This window comes from Rhipicephalus microplus, chromosome 1 (genome assembly GCF_043290135.1).
Source record: "Rhipicephalus microplus isolate Deutch F79 chromosome 1, USDA_Rmic, whole genome shotgun sequence".
NCBI classification, from domain to species: domain Eukaryota; kingdom Metazoa; phylum Arthropoda; class Arachnida; order Ixodida; family Ixodidae; genus Rhipicephalus; species Rhipicephalus microplus.
This window is the reverse complement of record NC_134700.1, coordinates 13,512,508-13,535,052: the sequence shown is the minus strand read 5'-3', so window position 1 is coordinate 13,535,052 and position 22,545 is coordinate 13,512,508. Positions and strand designations below refer to the sequence as shown.

Here is a 22,545-nt window from a genome sequence, read left to right as displayed (position 1 = left end):
TTCCTTTCCACGGCTGGTTATTTTTTCATCCACTTTTCTTTCTTCTTATTTACATTCCATTGGTTCTAATAACTTCCCCTGTACATTCCTTGGCATTACTGTCTGTTAGATCTCATTAATATTGTGTTAAAACACGGAAAAACGAGCCCTTAGGTATACACTTCTTTCCCTTATTTCATTGAACGAGTGTCACGTACCGGCAGAATTGGTGTGTTAAGGTTGTATAAGAGGGACAATTAGTCAGCTGCCCGCTCATAATAAGTTCACGTGCTACGTGACGCCAAACATGCGCATAAGATTGTTTTCACATTCGTCGTTTGGCTTATAGATGGCGCTGACTGTCACTCCTTCTTCTAAGTTCACATATAAACTCAAAAAAGTGGATGGAAGGAAGGCCGCTGCGGTAGCTCAGTGGTTAAAGCATCGAACGCGTTATTTGAAGGTCGTATGTTCGATTCCTGCCCACGGCTCGTTACTCTTTCATCCACTTTTCTTTCTTCTTATTTACATTCCATTGGTTCTAAAAACTTCCCCTGTACATTCCTTGGCATTACTGTCTGTTAGATCTCATTAATATTGTGTTAAAACACGCAAAAACGAGCCCTTAGGTATGCACTTCTTTCCCTTATTTCATTGAACGACGGTCTCGTTCTGGCAGACTTGGTGTGTTTAGGTTGTATAAGAGGGACAATTATTCAGCTGCTCGCTCATAATAAGTTCACGTGCTACGTGACGCCAAACATGCGCATAAGAGTGTTTTCACATTCGTCGTTTGGCTTATAGATGGCGCTGACTGTCACTCCTTCTTCTAAAAATGAAAATAGAAACATGGGCCGAACATAACGATATTTTGGGAGAACTTCAGAACGGATTTCGAGTCGACAGGCGGTTAGACGATAACCTGTTTGTTCTCACCCAGTGTATAGAAATATCTAAAATAGAGAATAGGCCCTTGTACGTGGCTTTTCTAGACATCACTGGGGCATACGACAACGTTAATCAGGAACTTTTGTGGGATATATTGAAAGGAATGGGCATGGGCGACGACTGTATACAGCTTTTGAGGGAGATATACCGAGAAAATACAGTTTGCATAGAGTGGGAAGGAATGCGTAGCAAAGAGAACGTTGAGGTTAGCAGGGGTCTGAGACAGGGATGTCCTTTGTCCCCACTGTTATTCATGCTGTACATGGTGAGTATGGAAAAAGCGCTAGAAGGTAGCAACATTGGTTTTAATCTGTCACACAAACAGGGCGGCATGATGATTGAGCAGAAGCTTCCAGGTTTATTTTATGCGGACGATATCGTCTTATTTGCGGACAGTCGAGATGATATACAGCAGCTGGCGAATATATGCGGAAGGGAAGGTGAAGCTCTTGGACTAGGATTCAGTGTAACGAAGTGTGGTTTGATGGTATTCAATGATCCCTGTGATCAGACGGTGTCCATACAAGGCCAAGAAATACCGAGGGTAAGTGAATACAAGTACCTTGGAGTATGGGTAAATGAGAGTGATAGATACATGGAGGTACAGGAAAAAGCCTCGGCAGCAAAAGGAAAGAGGAATGCGGCAATAATGAAGCACAGAGCGTTGTGGGGATACAATAGGTATGAGGTGCTTCGAGGTCTGTGGAAGGGTGTAATGGTTCCAGGGCTTACTTTTGGGAACTCAGTGGTGTGCATGAGGGCAGAGGTGCAATCGGGAATGGATGTAAATCAAAGGACTGTGGGACGCCTCGCGTTGGGTGCTCACGGGAAGACGACAAACGAGGCTGTAAAGGGCGATATGGGGTGGGCAGGTTTTGAGGCGAGGGAAGCGCAGAGCAAAATAAGGTTCGAAGAAAGGCTAAGAAATATGAAGGAGAGTAGATGGGCAGAGAAGGTGTTCCGTTATTTGTATAGGAAGAGCGTGGACACACAGTGGAGAAAAAGAACTAGAAGACTCACTAGTAAATATACGGCTGGTATTGTGAGCCATATGTCAACAAAGAGCGTTAAGGGAAAAGTCAGGGAGGCGGAGAGGATTTACTGGATGGCAGCTATGGAGAAAAAACCGGCTTTGAGTAACTACCGAAAGGGCAAAAATGAAATAAGGAGGGAGGCATTTTACGACAATTCAAGGGGAAGCGCTTTACTGTTTGAAGCGAGATCGGGTTGCCTTAGAACGCGTAGTTATAAAGCAAGATTCAGTAAAGAAGAAGAACAATGCACATGCTGCGGGAAAGATAAGGAAACGGCGGAGCATGTTCTGATTGAATGTGGAGATATCCACCCAGGTGTACGTTTGGGCACGAGCCTACAGGAAGCCTTGGGTTTTAGGGACAACAATGGAAAGCTGAACACACCCGCGATTGAAATAAGTAAGAGACGGTTAGAGTATTGGTGGCAGAAAATTAGAGAGAAAGGACAAAAATAAATATTGGAAAAATAAAATATGGACAGTGTGCCGTAAATGGCAAAGAACTTAAGCTGAAAATTTACCTTTTTTCCATTAAGATAGAATTTATCGAAGTAGAGGCATTAGGCCAACATAAAAAAAAGGAAAAAAGGTTTTTTTTTTGTCGAGCCTGGTGGCATACTTGTCACCACCCCGTTATAAAGGGGACGCTCATAGCATCCATCCATCCATCCATCTTCTAAGTTCACATATAAACTCAAAAAAGTGGATGGAGGGAAGGCCGCTGTGGTAGATCAGTGGTTAGAGCATCGAACGCGTTATTCGAAGGTCGTAGGTTCGATTCCTGCCCACGGCTGGTTATTTTTTCATCCACTTTTCTTTCTTCTTATTTACATTTAATTGGTTCAAATAACTTCCCCTGTACATTCCTTGGCATTACTGTCTGTTAGATCTCATTATTATTGTGTTAAAACACGGAAAAACAAAGCCCCTAGGTATACACTTCTTTCCCTTATTTCATTGAATGAGGGTCTCATACTCGCAGAATTGGTGTGTTTAGGTTTTATAAGAGGGACAATTATTCAGCTGCCCGCTCACAATAAGTTCACGTGCTACGTGACGCCAAACATGCGTATAAGAGTGTTTTCACATTCGTCGTTTGGCTTATAGATGGCGCTGACTGTCACTCCTTCTTCTAAGTTCACATATAAACTCAAAAAAGTGGATGGAGGGAAGGCCGCTGTGGTAGCTCAGTGGTTAGAGCATCGAACGTTTTATTTGAAGGTCGTAGGTTCGATTCCTGCCCACGGCTGGTTATCTTTTCATCCACTTTTCTTTCTTCTTATTTACATTCCATTGGTTCTAATAACTTCCCCTGTACATTCCTTGGCATTACTGTCTGTTAGGTCTCATTATTATTGTGTTAAAACACGGAAAAACGAGCGCTTAGGTATACACTTTTTTCCCTTATTTCATTGAGCTAGGGTCTCGTACTGGCAGACTTGGTGTGTTTAGGTTGTATGAGAGGGACAATTATTCAGCTGCCCGCTCACAATAAGTTCACGTGCTACGTGACGCAAAACATGCGCATAAGAGTGTTTTCACATTCGTCGTTTGGCTTTTAGATGGCGCTGACGGTCACTCCTACTTCTAAATTCACATATAAACTCATAAAAGTGGATGGAGGGAAGGCAGCTGTGGTAGATCAGTGGTTAGAGCATCGAACGCGTTATTCGAAGGTCGTAGGTTCGATTCCGCCCACGGCTGGTTATTTTTTCATCCACTTTTCTTTCTTCTTATTAACATTCCATTGGTTCAAATAACTTCCCCTGTACATTCCTGGGCATTACTGTCTGTTAGATCTCAATAATATTGTGTTAAAACACGGAAAAACAAAGCCCCTAGGTATACACTTCTTTCCCTTATTTCATTGAATGAGGGTCTCATACTCGCAGAATTGGTGTGTTTAGGTTGTATAAGAGGGACAATTCTTCAGCTGCCCGCTCACAATAAGTTCACGTGCTACGTGACGCCAAACATGCGCATAAGAGTGTTTTCACATTCGTCGTTTGGCTTATAGATGGCGCTGACTGTCACTCCTTCTTCTAAGTTCACATATAAACTCAAAAAAGTGGATGGAGGGAAGGCCGTTGTGGTAGCTCAGTGGTTAGAGCATCGAACGTGTTATTTGAAGGTCGTAGGTTCGATTCCTGCCCACGGCTGGTTATTTTTTCAACCACTTTTCTTTCTTCTTATTTACATTCCATTGGTTCTAATAACTTCCCCTGTACATTACTTGGCATTACTGTCTGTTAGATCTCATTATTATTGTGTTAAAACGCGGAAAAACGAGCCCTTAGGTATACACTTCTTTCCTCTATTTCATTGAGCTAGGGTCTCGTACTGGCAGACTTGGTGTGTTTAGGTTGTATAAGAGGAACAATTAATCAGCTGCCCGCTCATAATAAGTTCACGTGCTACGTGATGCCAAACATATGCATAAGTGTGTTTTCACATTCGTCGTTTGGCTTATAGATGGAACTGACTGTCACTCCTATTTCTAAGTTCACATATAAACTCATAAAAGTGGGTGGAGGGAAGGCAGCTGTGGTAGATCAGTGGTTAGAGAATCGAACGCGTTATTCGAAGGTCGTAGGTTCGATTCCTGCCCACGGCTGGTTATTTTTTCATCCGCTTTTCTTTCTTCTTATTTACATTTAATTGGTTCAAATAACTTCCCCTGTACATTCCTTGGCATTACTGTCTGTTAGATCTCATTATTATTGTGTTAAAACACGGAAAAACAAAGCCCCTAGGTATACACTTCTTTCCCTTATTTCATTGAATGAGGGTCTCATACTCGCAGAATTGGTGTGTTTAGGTTGTATAAGAGGGACAATTATTCAGCTGCCCGCTCACAATAAGTTCACGTGCTACGTGACGCCAAACATGCGTATAAGAGTGTTTTCACATTCGTCGTTTGGCTTATAGATGGCGCTGACTGTCACTCCTTCTTCTAAGTTCACATATAAACTCAAAAAAGTGGATGGAGGGAAGGCCGCTGTGGTAGCTCAGTGGTTAGAGCATCGAACGTTTTATTTGAAGGTCGTAGGTTCGATTCCTGCCCACGGCTGGTTATCTTTTCATCCACTTTTCTTTCTTCTTATTTACATTCCATTGGTTCTAATAACTTCCCCTGTACATTCCTTGGCATTACTGTCTGTTAGGTCTCATTATTATTGCGTTAAAACACGGAAAAACGAGCGCTTAGGTATACACTTTTTTCCCTTATTTCATTGAGCTAGGGTCTCGTACTGGCAGACTTGGTGTGTTTAGGTTGTATGAGAGGGACAATTATTCAGCTGCCCGCTCACAATAAGTTCACGTGCTACGTGACGCCAAACATGCGCATAAGAGTGTTTTCACATTCGTCGTTTGGCTTTTAGATGGCGCTGACTGTCACTCCTACTTCTAAATTCACATATAAACTCATAAAAGTGGATGGAGGGAAGGCAGCTGTGGTAGATCAGTGGTTAGAGCATCGAACGCGTTATTCGAAGGTCGTAGGTTCGATTCCGCCCACGGCTGGTTATTTTTTCATCCACTTTTCTTTCTTCTTATTAACATTCCATTGGTTCAAATAACTTCCCCTGTACATTCCTGGGCATTACTGTCTGTTAGATCTCAATAATATTGTGTTTAAACACGGAAAAACAAAGCCCCTAGGTATACACTTCTTTCCCTTATTTCATTGAATGAGGGTCTCATACTCGCAGAATTGGTGTGTTTAGGTTGTATAAGAGGGACAATTCTTCAGCTGCCCGCTCACAATAAGTTCACGTGCTACGTGACGCCAAACATGCGCATAAGAGTGTTTTCACATTCGTCGTTTGGCTTATAGATGGCGCTGACTGTCACTCCTTCTTCTAAGTTCACATATAAACTCAAAAATGTGGATGGAGGGAAGGCCGTTGTGGTAGCTCAGTGGTTAGAGCATCGAACGTGTGAATTGAAGGTCGTAGGTTCGATTCCTGCCCACGGCTGGTTATTTTTTCAACCACTTTTCTTTCTTCTTATTTACATTCCATTGGTTCTAATAACTTCCCCTGTACATTACTTGGCATTACTGTCTGTTAGATCTCATTATTATTGTGTTAAAACGCGGAAAAAAGAGCCCTTAGGTATACACTTCTTTCCTCTATTTCATTGAGCTAGGGTCTCGTACTGGCAGACTTGGTGTGTTTAGGTTGTATAAGAGGAACAATTATTCAGCTGCCCGCTCATAATAAGTTCACGTGCTACGTGATGCCAAACATATGCATAAGTGTGTTTTCACATTCGTCGTTTGGCTTATAGATGGAACTGACTGTCACTCCTATTTCTAAATTCACATATAAACTCATAAAAGTGGGTGGAGGGAAGGCAGCTGTGGTAGATCAGTGGTTAGAGAATCGAACGCGTTATTCGAAGGTCGTAGGTTCGATTCCTGCCCACGGCTGGTTATTTTTTCATCCACTTTTCTTTCTTATTATTTACATTCTATTGGTTCTAATAACTTCCCCTGTACATTCCTTGGCATTACTGTCTGTTAGATCTCATTATTATTGTGTTAAAACAATAATAATGAGTGGGCACGTCGGCTGCTCCCCAGTACGACGTGCCCACTCAATAATAATTGAGTGGGCACGTCGGCTGCTCCCCAGCAAACATGAACCCCTTCCTGTATTTCATGCAGATTGTTCTCGTCGGCTCGACTGGACTGAGCAGCGCATCTGTAGATGGAAAAACGCACGGCACCGCATCGACAGACTTAACTGGAGGCGCCTGCGCAGATGGGTTTCTTTGTTGCTTCGACGGCCACTGTTACTTCGACGGCCACATTGACCAGATCTACCCACCCCCCAGTTCGACGTCATCAGTGCGGCCGACTATAAGAGACGGACCGAGCTGCAATTTCTTCAGTGGGCACGTCGGCTGCTCCCCAGCAAACATGAACCCCTTCCTGTATTTCATGCAGATTGTTCTCGTCGGCTCGACTGGACTGAGCAGCGCATCTGTAGATGGAAAAACGCACGGCACCGCATCGACAGACTTAACTGGAGGCGCCTGCGCAGATGGGTTTCTTTGTTGCTTCGACGGCCACTGTTACTTCGACGGCCACATTGACCAGATCTACCCACCCCCCAGTTCGACGTCATCAGTGCGGCCGACTATAAGAGACGGACCGAGCTGCAATTTCTTCAGTGGGCACGTCGGCTGCTCCCCAGCAAACATGAACCCCTTCCTGTATTTCATGCAGGTTAGTAAAAATTACTCCATTGTCAAAACTAGCAACCGTTGTTTCATCCAGCTGACGTGCCTCACATGTCTGAATAAGTTGTACTTTTTTGTTCAAGATGTTGTATGCTCATTGCTGATAATGTGTGGTGATGTGGAATCGAACCCTGGGCCGAACACAGAGGAGCTTTTGCGCCAAATCCTTGATGGTCAAAAAACCATGCAAGCAAGGCTTGACACTATTGAATCCAAGGTCGAAAATTCGACAGCAGCATTTACAGAACTCACAAGCAAAATTTCCAGCCTTGAGGCAACTATCCAGACCATACAAACCAAACTGATCGACCTCGAAGACAGGAGCAGACGCAATAATCTTCTTGTGTTCGGTTTACCGGAACGTCCTGATGAAACATTCCAGTCACTAACAAATTCGGTGGTTTCTGAAATATTTGAAAACATGCTCGGTGTAAAGGTGTCAACAGTCGAAAGAATTCACCGAATAGGACAAAAGAGGCGAAACAAAAACAGACCGGTAGTGCTCCGGTTAATTGATCACCGTGAAAAAATTAATGTACTCAGAAACTGCTCTAAACTGAAGGGAAAAGATATCTCAGTTGCCGAAGACTTTTCACCAGAAACTAGGCAGACCAGGAGGTACTTATGGGAAAGCACTGCAAATATCAGGAAAAAGGGCGAGAAAGTGAAACTTGTACACGACAAAGTCATCATAAATGGAGATACATATGCTTGGGATGCTGCTGAGATGAAAAGAATTCCCGTTTTAGCAGCCAACAAAAAATCTAGGAAGAAACAGTGAACTTCTTCGGTCACTCAAAAATACTTCCGCATCATTAATCTGAACGCTCGCAGCATCGTAAACAAAGTTAGCGACTTGCAAAGTATTATAGTGGCGCATGAGCCGCATGTCGTAATAATATCTGAAACTTGGCTGCACTCAGGTATCTTAGACTTCGAGATAACACCACCAGGGTACAAAATATATAGGAAGGACCGAGATTCCCGAGGGGGCGGAGTCGCTCTGTTGTTTCAAGAGTCCATGCATGTTCAAAGATCCCCTGACATAGCAGACACCGAATGCGTCATTGCGAAAGTCTTTTTAAACGACTTCCATCTCGTAATCGCCGGTTTTTACCGCCCACCAAACTGTGACATATTTTTTGACAATTTGAATGAATTTTTGTGTACAGCTGGCACGCATTGTAAGAACATTTTGCTTGCTGGTGATTTCAACGCCCCGTCAGTTGACTGGTCAACTGATTTCCCTAATGCTCTTTGCGCAGCAGCAGAACCTTTAACCGATATCGTTCTTTTTCATGGGCTGACGCAACTAGTAAAACAACCGACTCGCGCACTTAACATATTAGATCTTTTCCTGGTAAACGACCACGTCCTCAAGCGCAATCCGAGAGTCGACATATTTGAGGGAATTTCAGATCACAGAATGGCATCTCTTACGTTAGAGTTAAACTTCCGATTAAAACCATCTAAAAGCCAACACTTAATTCCTGTGTACTCACATGCTAGCGACGTCGACATACTTGATGCTTTAGATAATGAGTTTTCCAAATTTGTATGTCTTTCGGAATCACATGACGGCTCTGTTCATAGCTTATGGTGCTTCTTTAAAAAACTTGTTCACAACTGTATCGACAATTTTGTGCCCAAAAAGCGAAAATATGTGTGTGAAACGAATCCGTGGATGACAAGAAACCTTGTGCGTCTTGGGCGAAAATTAAAAAAAGTGAGAAAGCAGCATACGGTACGACCATCAAAAGCAAACTCTGATAAGCTAACCAACCTGCGCCGACAGCTTAAAAACGGCATATTAAAAGCTAAAGATCACTATCAAAATGTATCACTGAAAAACTTTCTTGAGTCATCCCCGGATAAGTTCTGGAGATATCTATCGCCAAAGAAGACCCACGTGTCTGATATTTGTGTTGATGGTATCATGTTGACTGACAAACTCAGAATTGCAAATGCACTGAACGAGTACTTCTGCTCCGCGTTCACGAGTGATGATGGCAAGATACCACGCATATCTGTTCTAGACGCTACTCCGCCCATAAGCTCCCTCGACATAAACGAAGCGGGAGTACTGTCCTTGCTTCTTGGCATTGACGTGAAAAAATCGCCAGGCGTCGATGAAATACCTAATGCTTTCCTCCGGAGATATGCGGAATGGTGCGCCAAATATCTGTGCATTATTTTCAACAAATCACTTTCACGTGCAGAAATACCACACGACTGGAAGCATGCAAAGATTATTCCCATCCCTAAATCAGAAGACCGCTCACTGCTGTCCTCCTACCGCCCTATCTCTCTTCTTTGTACCTCATCGAAACTGATGGAGCACATTATATTTAAGCACATTTCAGTCTTCATTGAAAATAATGGCCTCTGCGACACACGTCAACACGGCTTCCGTCGCGGAATGTCAACCGTAACGCAACTACTGGAAACCGTACATGAAATTGCGGCAACACTGGACAGCCAAGGTCAAATTGACATAATATTTTTGGATTTTGAAAAGGCCTTTGACCGTGTATCCCATCAAAAGTTGCTATTAAAACTAAAACCCATTCTCAAAAACGACCAGCTACTTCAATGGACAGAGGCGTATCTGACAAACAGGCGGCAAACAGTCGTTGTCGACGACGCAAAGTCGGACTCATCTGATGTGCGGTCTGGAATACCACAGGGATCAGTCTTGGGTCCCCTGTTTTTTCTACTGTTCATTAATGACATAGTGCAACACATACCAGTTAAAATTCGGTTGTTTGCAGACGACTGCATACTCTACAATGAAATCCACAGCGAGGCAGATCAGGCTATCCTAAATTCATCTTTATCAGTTATAGCTACTTGGTGCTTAGAATGGCAAATGAGCATTAACCTCAGAAAAACAGTATCGATGACCATAACACGCAAACAGAAGTCATTACCTTTTGTGTACAGCATTAATGGCCATAACTTATCGTCTGTCACGCAATATAAATACCTCGGTTTAGTGATCACGTCGGACCTTAGGTGGAGTAACCATGTAGCTCACATTAAAAATAAGGCCATGAAGAAACTTGGATACCTGAGAAGAACCTTGGCTAAATCTACGAGCAATATAAAATTGTTGGCCTACAAGACATTCATAAGACCATTACTAGAATACGCTACTCCTGTCTGGGGCCCTTACACCCAATCAAACGTAAGCGAAATCGAAAACATACAGCGGAAAGCAGTCAGATTTATCTTTAATTCTTACCGTCGTCATACATCCGTCAGTGCTCTTTTACAGGACGCGAACCTCGAAACTCTAGAGGTACGACGCTATCGAGACAGGCTCAAGATGTTATACCTGATTTATCGACAACATGTCAAAATAGATAGGGAACTGTATATTAAACCGTGTAGTAGGCGCCCAACCCGTTCATCTCATTCGTTCAAACTAATCGAATACTCGTGCCGAACCAACATGTTCAAAAAATCGTTCTTCCCTCGTACAATCCATGAATGGAACGCATTGCCTGAAAATGTATTACAGAGCCCAACCATGTCGTCGTTTATGCACGCTCTCGCTCATCTATGACCGAGATGTTTCCTGTGGCGTCTGTCGCTTTCCAGATGGCGTGCGACATTGAAACAAAAATCATTGCACCCTTCTTATCGTTGTCGAGCAGACTACTGCGTGAACATGCGCTCTTTTGCACATTCTTCTCTTTTTTTCCCCTTGTAGTTATTTTATTTGTCCTAAACTGAAACATTTTTTCACCCTGTGGTCCATGTATTTTCTTACCAGTATTTTCAACTGTATTATCGTGTGTGTTTTACTGGAACCTGTTGTTTCTTGTTTCACATACTGAAAAGATTGTTCAACACTGTTTTTAGTTTTATTCCACAGATTTGTTTGGAACCGTTTTCACAGATTGTTCATCATTTTCTTTTGTGTACAATCCACTCCTGCCTATGGCTTGTAAAGCAAGTTGGCAGTATTAAAATAAATAAAATAAAATAAATAAATAAAACACGGAAAAACGAGCCCTTAGGTATACACTTCTTTCCCTTATTTCATTGAACGAGTGTCACGTACCGGCAGAATTGGTATGTTTAGGTTGTATAAGAGGGACAATTAGTCAGCTGCCCGCTCATAATAAGTTCACGTGCTACGTGACGCCAAACATGCGCATAAGAGTGTTTTCACATTCGTCGTTTGGCTTATAGATGGCGCTGACTGTCACTCCTTCTTCTAAGTTCACATATAAACTCAAAAAAGTGGATGGAAGGAAGGCCGCTGCGGTAGCTCAGTGGTTAAAGCATCGAACGCGTTATTTGAAGGTCGTATGTTCGATTCCTGCCCACGGCTCGTTACTCTTTCATCCACTTTTCTTTCTTCTTATTTACATTCCATTGGTTCTAATAACTTCCCCTGTACATTCCTTGGCATTACTGTCTGTTATATCTCATTAATAGTGTGTTAAAACACGCAAAAACGAGCCCTTAGGTATACACTTCTTTCCCTTATTTCATTGAAAGACGGTCTCGTTCTGGCAGACTTGGTGTGTTTAGGTTGTATAAGAGGGACAATTATTCAGCTGCTCGCTCATAATAAGTTCACGTGCTACGTGACGCCAAACATGCGCATAAGAGTGTTTTCACATTCGTCGTTTGGCTTATAGATGGCGCTGACTGTCACTCCTTCTTCTAAGTTCACATATAAACTCAAAAAAGTGGATGGAGGGAAGGCCGCTGTGGTAGATCAGTGGTTAGAGCATCGAACGCGTTATTCGAAGGTCGTAGGTTCGATTCCTGCCCACGGCTGGTTATTTTTTCATCCACTTTTCTTTCTTCTTATTTACATTCCATTGGTTCAAATAACTTCCCCTGTACATTCCTTGGCATTACTGTCTGTTAGATCTCATTATTATTGTGTTAAAACACGGAAAAACAAAGCCCCTAGGTATACACTTCTTTCCCTTATTTCATTGAATGAGGGTCTCATACTCGCAGAATTGGTGTGTTTAGGTTGTATAAGAGGGACAATTATTCAGCTGCCCGCTCACAATAAGTTCACGTGCTACGTGACGCCAAACATGCGTATAAGAGTGTTTTCACATTCGTCGTTTGGCTTATAGATGGCGCTGACTGTCACTCCTTCTTCTAAGTTCACATATAAACTCAAAAAAGTGGATGGAGGGAAGGCCGCTGCGGTAGCTCAGTGGTTAGAGCATCGAAGGTTTTATTTGAAGGTCATAGGTTCGATTCCTGCCCACGGCTGGTTATCTTTTCATCCACTTTTCTTTCTTCTTATTTACATTCCATTGGTTCTAATAACTTCCCCTGTACATTCCTTGGCATTACTGTCTGTTATATCTCATTATTATTGTGTTAAAACACGGAAAAACGAGCGCTTAGGTATACACTTTTTTCCCTTATTTCATTGAGCTAGGGTCTCGTACTGGCAGACTTGGTGTGTTTAGGTTGTATGAGAGGGACAATTATTCAGCTGCCCGCTCATAATAAGTTCACGTGCTACGTGACGCCAAACATGTGCATAAGTGTGTTTTCACATTCGTCGTTTGGCCCACAGACGGCGCTGACTGTCACTCCTACTTCTAAATTCACATATAAACTCATAAAAGTGGATGGAGGGAAGGCAGCTGTGGTAGATCAGCGGTTAGAGCATCGAACGCGTTATTCGAAGGTCTTAGGTTCGATTCCGCCCACGGCTGGTTATTTTTTCATCCACTTTTCTTTCTTCTTATTTACATTCCATTGGTTCAAATAACTTCCCCTGTACATTCCTTGGCATTACTGTCTGTTAGATCTCATTAATATTGTGTTAAAACACGCAAAAACGAGCCCTTAGGTATACACTTATTTCCCTTATTTCATTGAACGAGGGTCTCGTACTGGCAGACTTGGTGTCTTTGGGTTGTATAAGAGGGACAATAAATCAGCTGCCCGCTCATAAGTTCACGTGCTACGTGACGCCAAACATGCGCATAAGAGTGTTTTCACCATCGTCGTTTTGCTTATAGATGGTGCTGACTGTCACTCCTTCTTCTGAATTCACATATAAACTCAGAAAAGTGGATGGAGGGAAGGCCGCTGTGGTAGCTCAGTGGTTAGAGCATCGAACGTGTTATTTGAAGGTCGTGGTTCGATTCCTGCCCACGGCTGGTTATTTTTTCATCCACTTTTCTTTCTTCTTATTTACAATCCATTGGTTCTAATAACTTCCCCTGTACATTCCTTGGCATTACTGTCTGTTAGATCTCATTATTATTGTGTTAAAACACGGAAAAACGAGCGCTTAGGTATACACTTTTTTCCCTTATTTCATTGAACGAGGGTCTCGTACTGGCAGACTTGGTGTCTTTAGGTTGTATAAGAGAGCAATTAATCAGCTGCCCGCTCATAATAAGTTCACGTGCTACGTGACGCCAAACATGCGCATAAGAGTGTTTTCACAATCGTTGTTTTGCTTATAGATGGTGCTGACTGTCACTCCTTCTTCTGAATTCACATATAAACTAAAAAAAGTGGATGGAGGGAAGGCCGCTGTGGTAGCTCAGTGGTTAGAGCATCGAACGTGTTATTTGAAGGTCGTAGGTTTGATTCCTGCCCACGGCTGGTTATTTTTTCATCCACTTTTCATTCTTCTTATTTACATTCCATTGGTTCTAATAACTTCCCCTGTACATTCCTTGGCATTACTGTCTGTTAGATCTCAATAATATTGTGTTAAAATACGAAAAAACAAAGCCCCTAGGTATACACTTCTTTCCCTTATTTCATTGAATGAGGGTCTCGTACTCGCAGAATTGGTGTGTTTAGGTTGAATAAAAGGGACAATTATTCAGCTGCCCGCTCACAATAAGTTCACGTGCTACGTGACGCCAAACATGCGCATAAGAGTGTTTTCACATTCGTCGTTTGGCTTATAGATGGCGCTGACTGTCACTCCTACTTCCAAATTCACATATAAGCTCAAAAAAGTGGATGGAGGGAAGGCCGCTGTGGTAGCTCAGTGGTTAGATCATCGAACGCGTTATTTGAAGGTCGTAGGTTCGATTTCTGCCCACGGCTGGTTATTTTTTCATCCACTTTTCTTTCTTCTTATTTACATTCCATTGGTTCTAGTAACTTCCCCTGTACATTCCTTGACATGACTGTCTGTTAGATCTCATTAATATTGTGTTAAACGCGGAAAAACGAGCCCTTAGGTATACACTTCTTTCCTCTATTTCATTGAGCTAGGGTCTCGTACTGGCAGACTTGGTGTGTTTAGGTTGTATAAGAGGAACAATTAATCAGCTGCCCGCTCATAATAAGTTCACGTGCTACGTGATGCCAAACATATGCATAAGTGTGTTTTCACATTCGTCGTTTGGCTTATAGATGGAACTGACTGTCACTCCTATTTCTAAATTCACATATAAACTCATAAAAGTGGGTGGAGGGAAGGCAGCTGTGGTAGATCAGTGGTTAGAGAATCGAACGCGTTATTCGAAGGTCGTAGGTTCGATTCCTGCCCACGGCTGGTTATTTTTTCATCCACTTTTCTTTCTTCTTATTTACAATCCATTGGTTCTAATAACTTCCCCTGTAAAATCCTTGGCATTACTGTCTGTTAGATCTCATTAATATTGTGTTAAAACACGGAAAAACGAGCCCTTAGGTATACACTTCTTTCCCTTATTTCATTGAACGAGTGTCACGTACCGGCAGAATTGGTGTGTTTAGGTTGTATAAGAGGGACAATTAGTCAGCTGCCCGCTCATAATAAGTTCACGTGCTACGTGACGCCAAACATGCGCATAAGAGTGCTTTCACATTCGTCATTTGGCTTATAGATGGCGCTGACTGTCACTCCTTCTTCTAGGTTCACATATAAACTCAAAAAAGTGGATGGAAGGAAGGCCGCTGTGGTAGCTCAGTGGTTAGAGAATCGAACGCGTTATTCGAAGGTCGTAGGTTCGATTCCTGCCCACGGCTGGTTATTTTTTCATCCACTTTTCTTTCTTCTTATTTACAATCCATTGGTTCTAATAACTTCCCCTGTACAATCCTTGGCATTACTGTCTGTTAGATCTCATTAATATTGTGTTAAAACACGGAAAAACGAGCCCTTAGGTATACACTTCTTTCCCTTATTTCATTGAACGAGTGTCACGTACCGGCAGAATCTGTGTGTTTAGGTTGTATAAGAGAGACAATTAGTCAGCTGCCCGCTCATAATAAGTTCACGTGCTACGTGACGCCAAACATGCGCATAAGAGTGTTTTCACATTCGTCATTTGGCTTATAGATGGCGCTGACTGTCACTCCTTCTTCTAGGTTCACATATAAACTCAAAAAAGTGGATGGAAGGAAGGCCGCTGTGGTAGCTCAGTGGTTAAAGCATCGAACGCGTTATTTGAAGGTCGTATGTTCGATTCCTGCCCACGGCTCGTTACTCTTTCATCCACTTTTCTTTCTTCTTATTTACATTCCATTGGTTCTAATAACTTCCCCTGTACATTCCTTGGCATTACTGTCTGTTAGATCTCATTAATATTGTGTTAAAACACGCAAAAACGAGCCCTTAGGTATACACTTCTTTCCCTTATTTCATTGAACGACGGTCTCGTACTGGCAGACTTGGTGTGTTTAGGTTGTATAAGAGGGACAATTATTCAGCTGCTCGCTCATAATAAGTTCACGTGCTACGTGACGCTAAACATGAGCATAAGAGTGTTTTCACATTCGTCGTTCGGCTTATAGATGGTGCTGACTGTCACTTCTTCTTCTAAGTTCACATATAAACTCAAAAAAGTGGATGGAGGGAAGGCCGCTGTGGTAGATCAGTGGTTAGAACATCGAACGCGTTATTCGAAGGTCGTAGGTTCGATTCCTGCCCACGGCTGGTTATTTTTTCATCCACTTTTCTTTCTTCTTATTTACATTCCATTGGTTCAAATAACTTCCCCTGTACATTCCTTGGCATTACTGTCTGTTAGATCTCATTATTATTGTGTTAAAACACGGAAAAACAAAGCTCCTAGGTATATACTTCTTTCCCTTATTTCATTGAATGAGGGTCTCATACTCGCAGAATTGGTGTGTTTAGGTTGTATAAGAGGGACAATTATTCAGCTGCCCGCTCACAATAAGTTCACGTGCTACGTGACGCCAAACATGCGTATAAGAGTGTTTTCACATTCGTCGTTTGGCTTATAGATGGCGCTGACTGTCACTCCTTCTTCTAAGTTCACATATAAACTCAAAAAAGTGGATGGAGGGAAGGCCGCTGTGGTAGCTCAGTGGTTAGAGCATCGAACGTTTTATTTGAAGGTCGTAGGTTCGATTCCTGCCCACGGCTGGTTATCTTTTCATCCACTTTTCTTTCTTCTTATTTACATTCCATTGGTTCTAATAACTTCCCCTGTACATTCCTTGGCATTACTGTCTGTTATATCTCATTATTATTGTGTTAAAACACGGAAAAACGAGCGCTTAGGTATACACTTTTTTCCCTTATTTCATTGAGCTAGGGTCTCGTACTGGCAGACTTGGTGTGTTTAGGTTGTATGAGAGGGACAATTATTCAGCTGCCCGCTCATAATAAGTTCACGTGCTACGTGACGCCAAACATGCGCATAAGAGTGTTTTCACATTCGTCGTTTGGCCCATAGACGGCGCTGACTGTCACTCCTACTTCTAAATTCACATATAAACTCATAAAAGTGGATGGAGGGAAGGCAGCTGTGGTAGATCAGCGGTTAGAGCATCGAACGCGTTATTCGAAGGTCTTAGGTTCGATTCCGCCCACGGCTGGTTATTTTTTCATCCACTTTTCTTTCTTCTTATTTACATTCCATTGGTTCAAATAACTTCCCCTGTACATTCCTTGGCATTACTGTCTGTTAGATCTCATTAATATTGTGTTAAAACACGCAAAAACGAGCCCTTAGGTATACACTTATTTCCCTTATTTCATTGAACGAGGGTCTCGTACTGGCAGACTTGGTGTCTTTGGGTTGTATAAGAGGGACAATAAATCAGCTGCCCGCTCATAAGTTCACGTGCTACGTGACGCCAAACATGCGCATAAGAGTGTTTTCACCATCGTCGTTTTGCTTATAGATGGTGCTGACTGTCACTCCTTCTTCTGAATTCACATATAAACTCAGAAAAGTGGATGGAGGGAAGGCCGCTGTGGTAGCTCAGTGGTTAGAGCATCGAACGTGTTATTTGAAGGTCGTGGTTCGATTCCTGCCCACGGCTGGTTATTTTTTCATCCACTTTTCTTTCTTCTTATTTACAATCCATTGGTTCTAATAACTTCCCCTGTACATTCCTTGGCATTACTGTCTGTTAGATCTCATTATTATTGTGTTAAAACACGGAAAAACGAGCGCTTAGGTATACACTTTTTGCCCTTATTTCATTGAACGAGGGTCTCGTACTGGCAGACTTGGTGTCTTTAGGTTGTATAAGAGAGCAAATAATCAGCTGCCCGCTCATAATAAGTTCACGTGCTACGTGACGCCAAACATGCGCATAAGAGTGTTTTCACAATCGTTGTTTTGCTTATAGATGGTGCTGACTGTCACTCCTTCTTCTGAATTCACATATAAACTAAAAAAAGTGGATGGAGGGAAGGCCGCTGTGGTAGCTCAGTGGTTAGAGCATCGAACGTGTTATTTGAAGGTCGTAGGTTTGATTCCTGCCCACGGCTGGTTATTTTTTCATCCACTTTTCATTCTTCTTATTTACATTCCATTGGTTCTGATAGCTTCCCCTGTACATTCCTTGGCATTACTGTCTGTTAGATCTCAATAATATTGTGTTAAAATACGAAAAAACAAAGCCCCTAGGTATACACTTCTTTCCCTTATTTCATTGAATGAGGGTCTCGTACTCGCAGAATTGGTGTGTTTAGGTTGAATAAAAGGGACAATTATTCAGCTGCCCGCTCACAATAAGTTCACGTGCTATGTGACGCCAAACATGCGCATAAGAGTGTTTTCACATTCGTCGTTTGGCTTATAGATGGCGCTGACTGTCACTCCTACTTCCAAATTCACATATAAGCTCAAAAAAGTGGATGGAGGGAAGGCCGCTGTGGTAGCTCAGTGGTTAGATCATCGAACGCGTTATTTGAAGGTCGTAGGTTCGATTTCTGCCCACGGCTGGTTATTTTTTCATCCACTTTTCTTTCTTCTTATTTACATTCCATTGGTTCTAGTAACTTCCCCTGTACATTCCTTGACATGACTGTCTGTTAGATCTCATTAATATTGTGTTAAACGCGGAAAAACGAGCCCTTAGGTATACACTTCTTTCCTCTATTTCATTGAGCTAGGGTCTCGTACTGGCAGACTTGGTGTGTTTAGGTTGTATAAGAGGAACAATTAATTAGCTGCCCGCTCATAATAAGTTCACGTGCTACGTGATGCCAAACATATGCATAAGTGTGTTTTCACATTCGTCGTTTGGCTTATAGATGGAATTGACTGTCACTCCTATTTCTAAATTCACATATAAACTCATAAAAGTGGGTGGAGGGAAGGCAGCTGTGGTAGATCAGTGGTTAGAGAATCGAACGCGTTATTCGAAGGTCGTAGGTTCGATTCCTGCCCACGGCTGGTTATTTTTTCATCCACTTTTCTTTCTTCTTATTTACAATCCATTGGTTCTAATAACTTCCCCTGTACATTCCTTGGCATTACTGTCTGTTAGATCTCATTAATATTGTGTTAAAACACGGAAAAACGAGCCCTTAGGTATACACTTCTTTCCCTTATTTCATTGAACGAGTGTCACGTACCGGCAGAATTGGTGTGTTTAGGTTGTATAAGAGGGACAATTAGTCAGCTGCCCGCTCATAATAAGTTCACGTGCTACGTGACGCCAAACATGCGCATAAGAGTGTTTTCACATTCGTCATTTGGCTTATAGATGGCGCTGACTGTCACTCCTTCTTCTAGGTTCACATATAAACTCAAAAAAGTGGATGGAAGGAAGGCCGCTGTGGTAGCTCAGTGGTTAAAGCATCGAACGCGTTATTTGAAGGACGTATGTTCGATTCCTGCCCACGGCTCGTTACTCTTTCATCCACTTTTCTTTCTTCTTATTTACATTCCATTGGTTCTAATAACTTCCCCTGTACATTCCTTGGCATTACTGTCTGTTAGATCTCATTAATATTGTGTTAAAACACGCAAAAACGAGCCCTTAGGTATACACTTCTTTCCCTTATTTCATTGAACGACGGTCTCGTACTGGCAGACTTGGTGTGTTTAGGTTGTATAAGAGGGACAATTATTCAGCTGCTCGCTCATAATAAGTTCACGTGCTACGTGACGCCAAACATGCGCATAAGAGTGTTTTCACATTCGTCGTTCGGCTTATAGATGGCGCTGACTGTCACTCCTTCTTCTAAGTTCACATATAAACTCAAAAAAGTGGATGGAGGGAAGGCCGCTGTGGTAGATCAGTGGTTAGAACATCGAACGCGTTATTCGAAGGTCGTAGGTTCGATTCCTGCCCACGGCTGGTTATTTTTTCATCCACTTTTCTTTCTTCTTATTTACATTCCATTGGTTCAAATAACTTCCCCTGTACATTCCTTGGCATTACTGTCTGTTAGATCTCATTATTATTGTGTTAAAACACGGAAAAACAAAGCCCCTAGGTATACACTTCTTTCCCTTATTTCATTGAATGAGGGTCTCATACTCGCAGAATTGGTGTGTTTAGGTTGTATAAGAGGGACAATTATTCAGCTGCCCGCTCACAATAAGTTCACGTGCTACGTGACGCCAAACATGCGCATAAGAGTGTTTTCACATTCGTCGTTTGGCTTATAGATGGCGCTGACTGTCACTCCTTCTTCTAAGTTCACATATAAACTCAAAAAAGTGGATGGAGGGAAGGCCGCTGTGGTAGCTCAGTGGTTAGAGCATCGAACGTTTTATTTGAAGGTCGTAGGTTCGATTCCTGCCCACGGCTGGTCATCTTTTCATCCACTTTTCTTTTTTCTTATTTACAATCCATTGGTTCTAATAACTTCCCCTGTACATTCCTTGGCATTACTGTCTGTTAGATCTCATTATTATTGTGTTAAAACACGGAAAAACGAGCGCTTAGGTATACACTTTTTTCCCTTATTTCATTGAGCGAGGGTCTCGTACTGGCAGACTTGGTGTGTTTAGGTTGTATGAGAGGGACAATTATTCAGCTGCCCACTCATAATAAGTTCACGTGCTACGTGACGCCAAACATGTGCATAAGTGTGTTTTCACATTCGCCGTTTGGCTTATAGATGGCGCTGACTGTCACTCCTACTTCTAAATTCACATATAAACTCATAAAAGTGGATGGAGGGAAGGCAGCTGTGGTAGATCAGCGGTTAGAGCATCGAATGCGTTATTCGAAGGTCGTAGGTTCGATTCCGCCCACGGCTGGTTATTTTTTCATCCACTTTTCTTTCTTCTTATTTACATTCCATTGGTTCAAATAACTTCCCCTGTACATTCCTTGGCATTACTGTCTGTTAGATCTCAATAATATTGTGTTAAAACACGGAAAAACGAGCCCTTAGGTATACACTTCTTTCCCTTATTTCATTGAACGAGTGTCTCGTACCGGCAGAATTGGTGTGTTTAGGTTGTATAAGAGGGACAATTAGTCAGCTGCCCGCTCCTAATAAGTTCACGTGCTACGTGACGCCAAACATGCGCATAAGAGTGTTTTCACATTCGTCGTTTGGCTTATAGATGGCGCTGACTGTCACTCCTTAGTCTAAGTTCACATATAAACTCAAAAAAGTGGATGGATGGAAGGCAGCTGTGGTAGCTCAGTGGTTAGAGCATCGAACGCGTTATTTAAAGGTCGTATGTTCGATTCCTGCCTACGGCTCGTTACTCTTTCATCCACTTTTTTTCTTCTTATTTACATTCCATTGGTTCAAATAACTTCCCCTGTACATTCCTTGGCATTACTGTCTGTTAGATCTCATTAATATTGTGTTAAAACACGCAAAAACGAGCCCTTAGGTATACACTTCTTTCCCTTATTTCATTGAACGAGGGTCTCGTACTGGCAGACTTGGTGTCTTTGGGTTGTATAAGAGGGACAATAAATCAGCTGCCCGCTCATAATAAGTTCACGTGCTACGTGACGCCAAACATGCGCATAAGAGTGTTTTCACCATCGTCGTTTTGCTTATAGATGGTGCTGACTGTCACTCCTTCTTCTGAATTCACATATAAACTCAGAAAAGTGGATGGAGGGAAGGCCGCTGTGGTAGCTCAGTGGTTAGAGCATCGAACGTGTTATTTGAAGTTCGTAGGTTCGATTCCTGCCCACGGCTGGTTATTTTTTGATCCACTTTTCTTTCTTCTTATTTACATTCCATTGGTTCTAATAACTTCCCCTGTACATTCCTTGGCATTACTGTCTGTTAGATCTCATTATTATTGTGTTAAAACACGGAAAAACGAGCGCTTAGGTATACACTTTTTTCCCTTATTTCATTGAACGAGGGTCTCGTACTGGCAGACTTGGTGTCTTTAGGTTGTATAAGAGGGACAATTAATCAGCTGCCCGCTCATAATAAGTTCACGTGCTACGTGACGCCAAACATGCGCATAAGAGTGTTTTCACAATCGTTGTTTTGCTCTTAGATGGTGCTGACTGTCACTCCTTCTTCTGAATTCACATATAAACTCAAAAAAGTGGATGGAAGGAAGGCCGTTGTGGTAGCTCAGTGGTTAAAGCATCGAACGCGTTATTCGAAGGTCGTAGGTTCGATTCCTGCCCACGTCTGGTTATTTTTTTATCCACTTTTCTTTCTTCTTATTTACATTCCATTGGTTCTAACAACTTCTCCTGCACATTCCTTGGCATTACTGTCTGTTAGATCTCAATAATATTGTGTTAAAACACGGAAAACGAGCCCTTAGGTATACACTTTTTTCCCTTATTTCATTGAACGAGGGTCTCGTACTGGCAGACGTGTTGTGTTTAGGTTGTATAAGAGGGACAATTAATCCGCTGCCCGCACACAATATGTTCACGTGCTACGTGACGCCAAACATGCGCATAGGAGTGTTTTCACATTTGTCATTTGGCTTATAGATGGCGCTGACTGTCACTCCTTCTTCTAAGTTCACATATAAACTCAAAAAAGTGGATGGATGGAAGGCCGCTGTGGTAGCTCAGTGGTTAGAGCATCGAACGCGTTATTTAAAGGTCGTATGTTCGATTCCTGCCCACGGCTCTTTACTCTTTCATCCACTTTTCTTTCTTCTTATTTACATTCCATTGGTTCTAATAACTTCCCCTGTACATTCCTTGGCATTACT

At 42.3% G+C, this 22,545-nt stretch overlaps 5 non-coding genes across 5 annotated transcripts; all 5 read left to right on the top strand.

Annotated features, from left to right (window-relative positions):
• Positions 1-3,136: 3,136 nt before the first annotated feature.
• TRNAK-UUU (transfer RNA lysine (anticodon UUU)) lies at positions 3,137-3,209 on the top strand. Its single transcript has one exon. It is a non-coding gene; the product is annotated as a tRNA-Lys (tRNA).
• An 834-nt stretch (positions 3,210-4,043) lies between these two features.
• On the top strand, positions 4,044-4,119 carry TRNAT-UGU (transfer RNA threonine (anticodon UGU)). The gene has a single exon. It is a non-coding gene; the product is annotated as a tRNA-Thr (tRNA).
• Positions 4,120-4,957: 838 nt separating this feature from the next.
• Positions 4,958-5,030, top strand: TRNAK-UUU (transfer RNA lysine (anticodon UUU)). The gene has a single exon. It is a non-coding gene; the product is annotated as a tRNA-Lys (tRNA).
• An 11,450-nt stretch (positions 5,031-16,480) lies between these two features.
• Positions 16,481-16,553, top strand: TRNAK-UUU (transfer RNA lysine (anticodon UUU)). The gene has a single exon. It is a non-coding gene; the product is annotated as a tRNA-Lys (tRNA).
• A 3,562-nt stretch (positions 16,554-20,115) lies between these two features.
• TRNAK-UUU (transfer RNA lysine (anticodon UUU)) lies at positions 20,116-20,188 on the top strand. Its single transcript has one exon. It is a non-coding gene; the product is annotated as a tRNA-Lys (tRNA).
• The last annotated feature ends 2,357 nt before the right edge of the window (positions 20,189-22,545 follow it).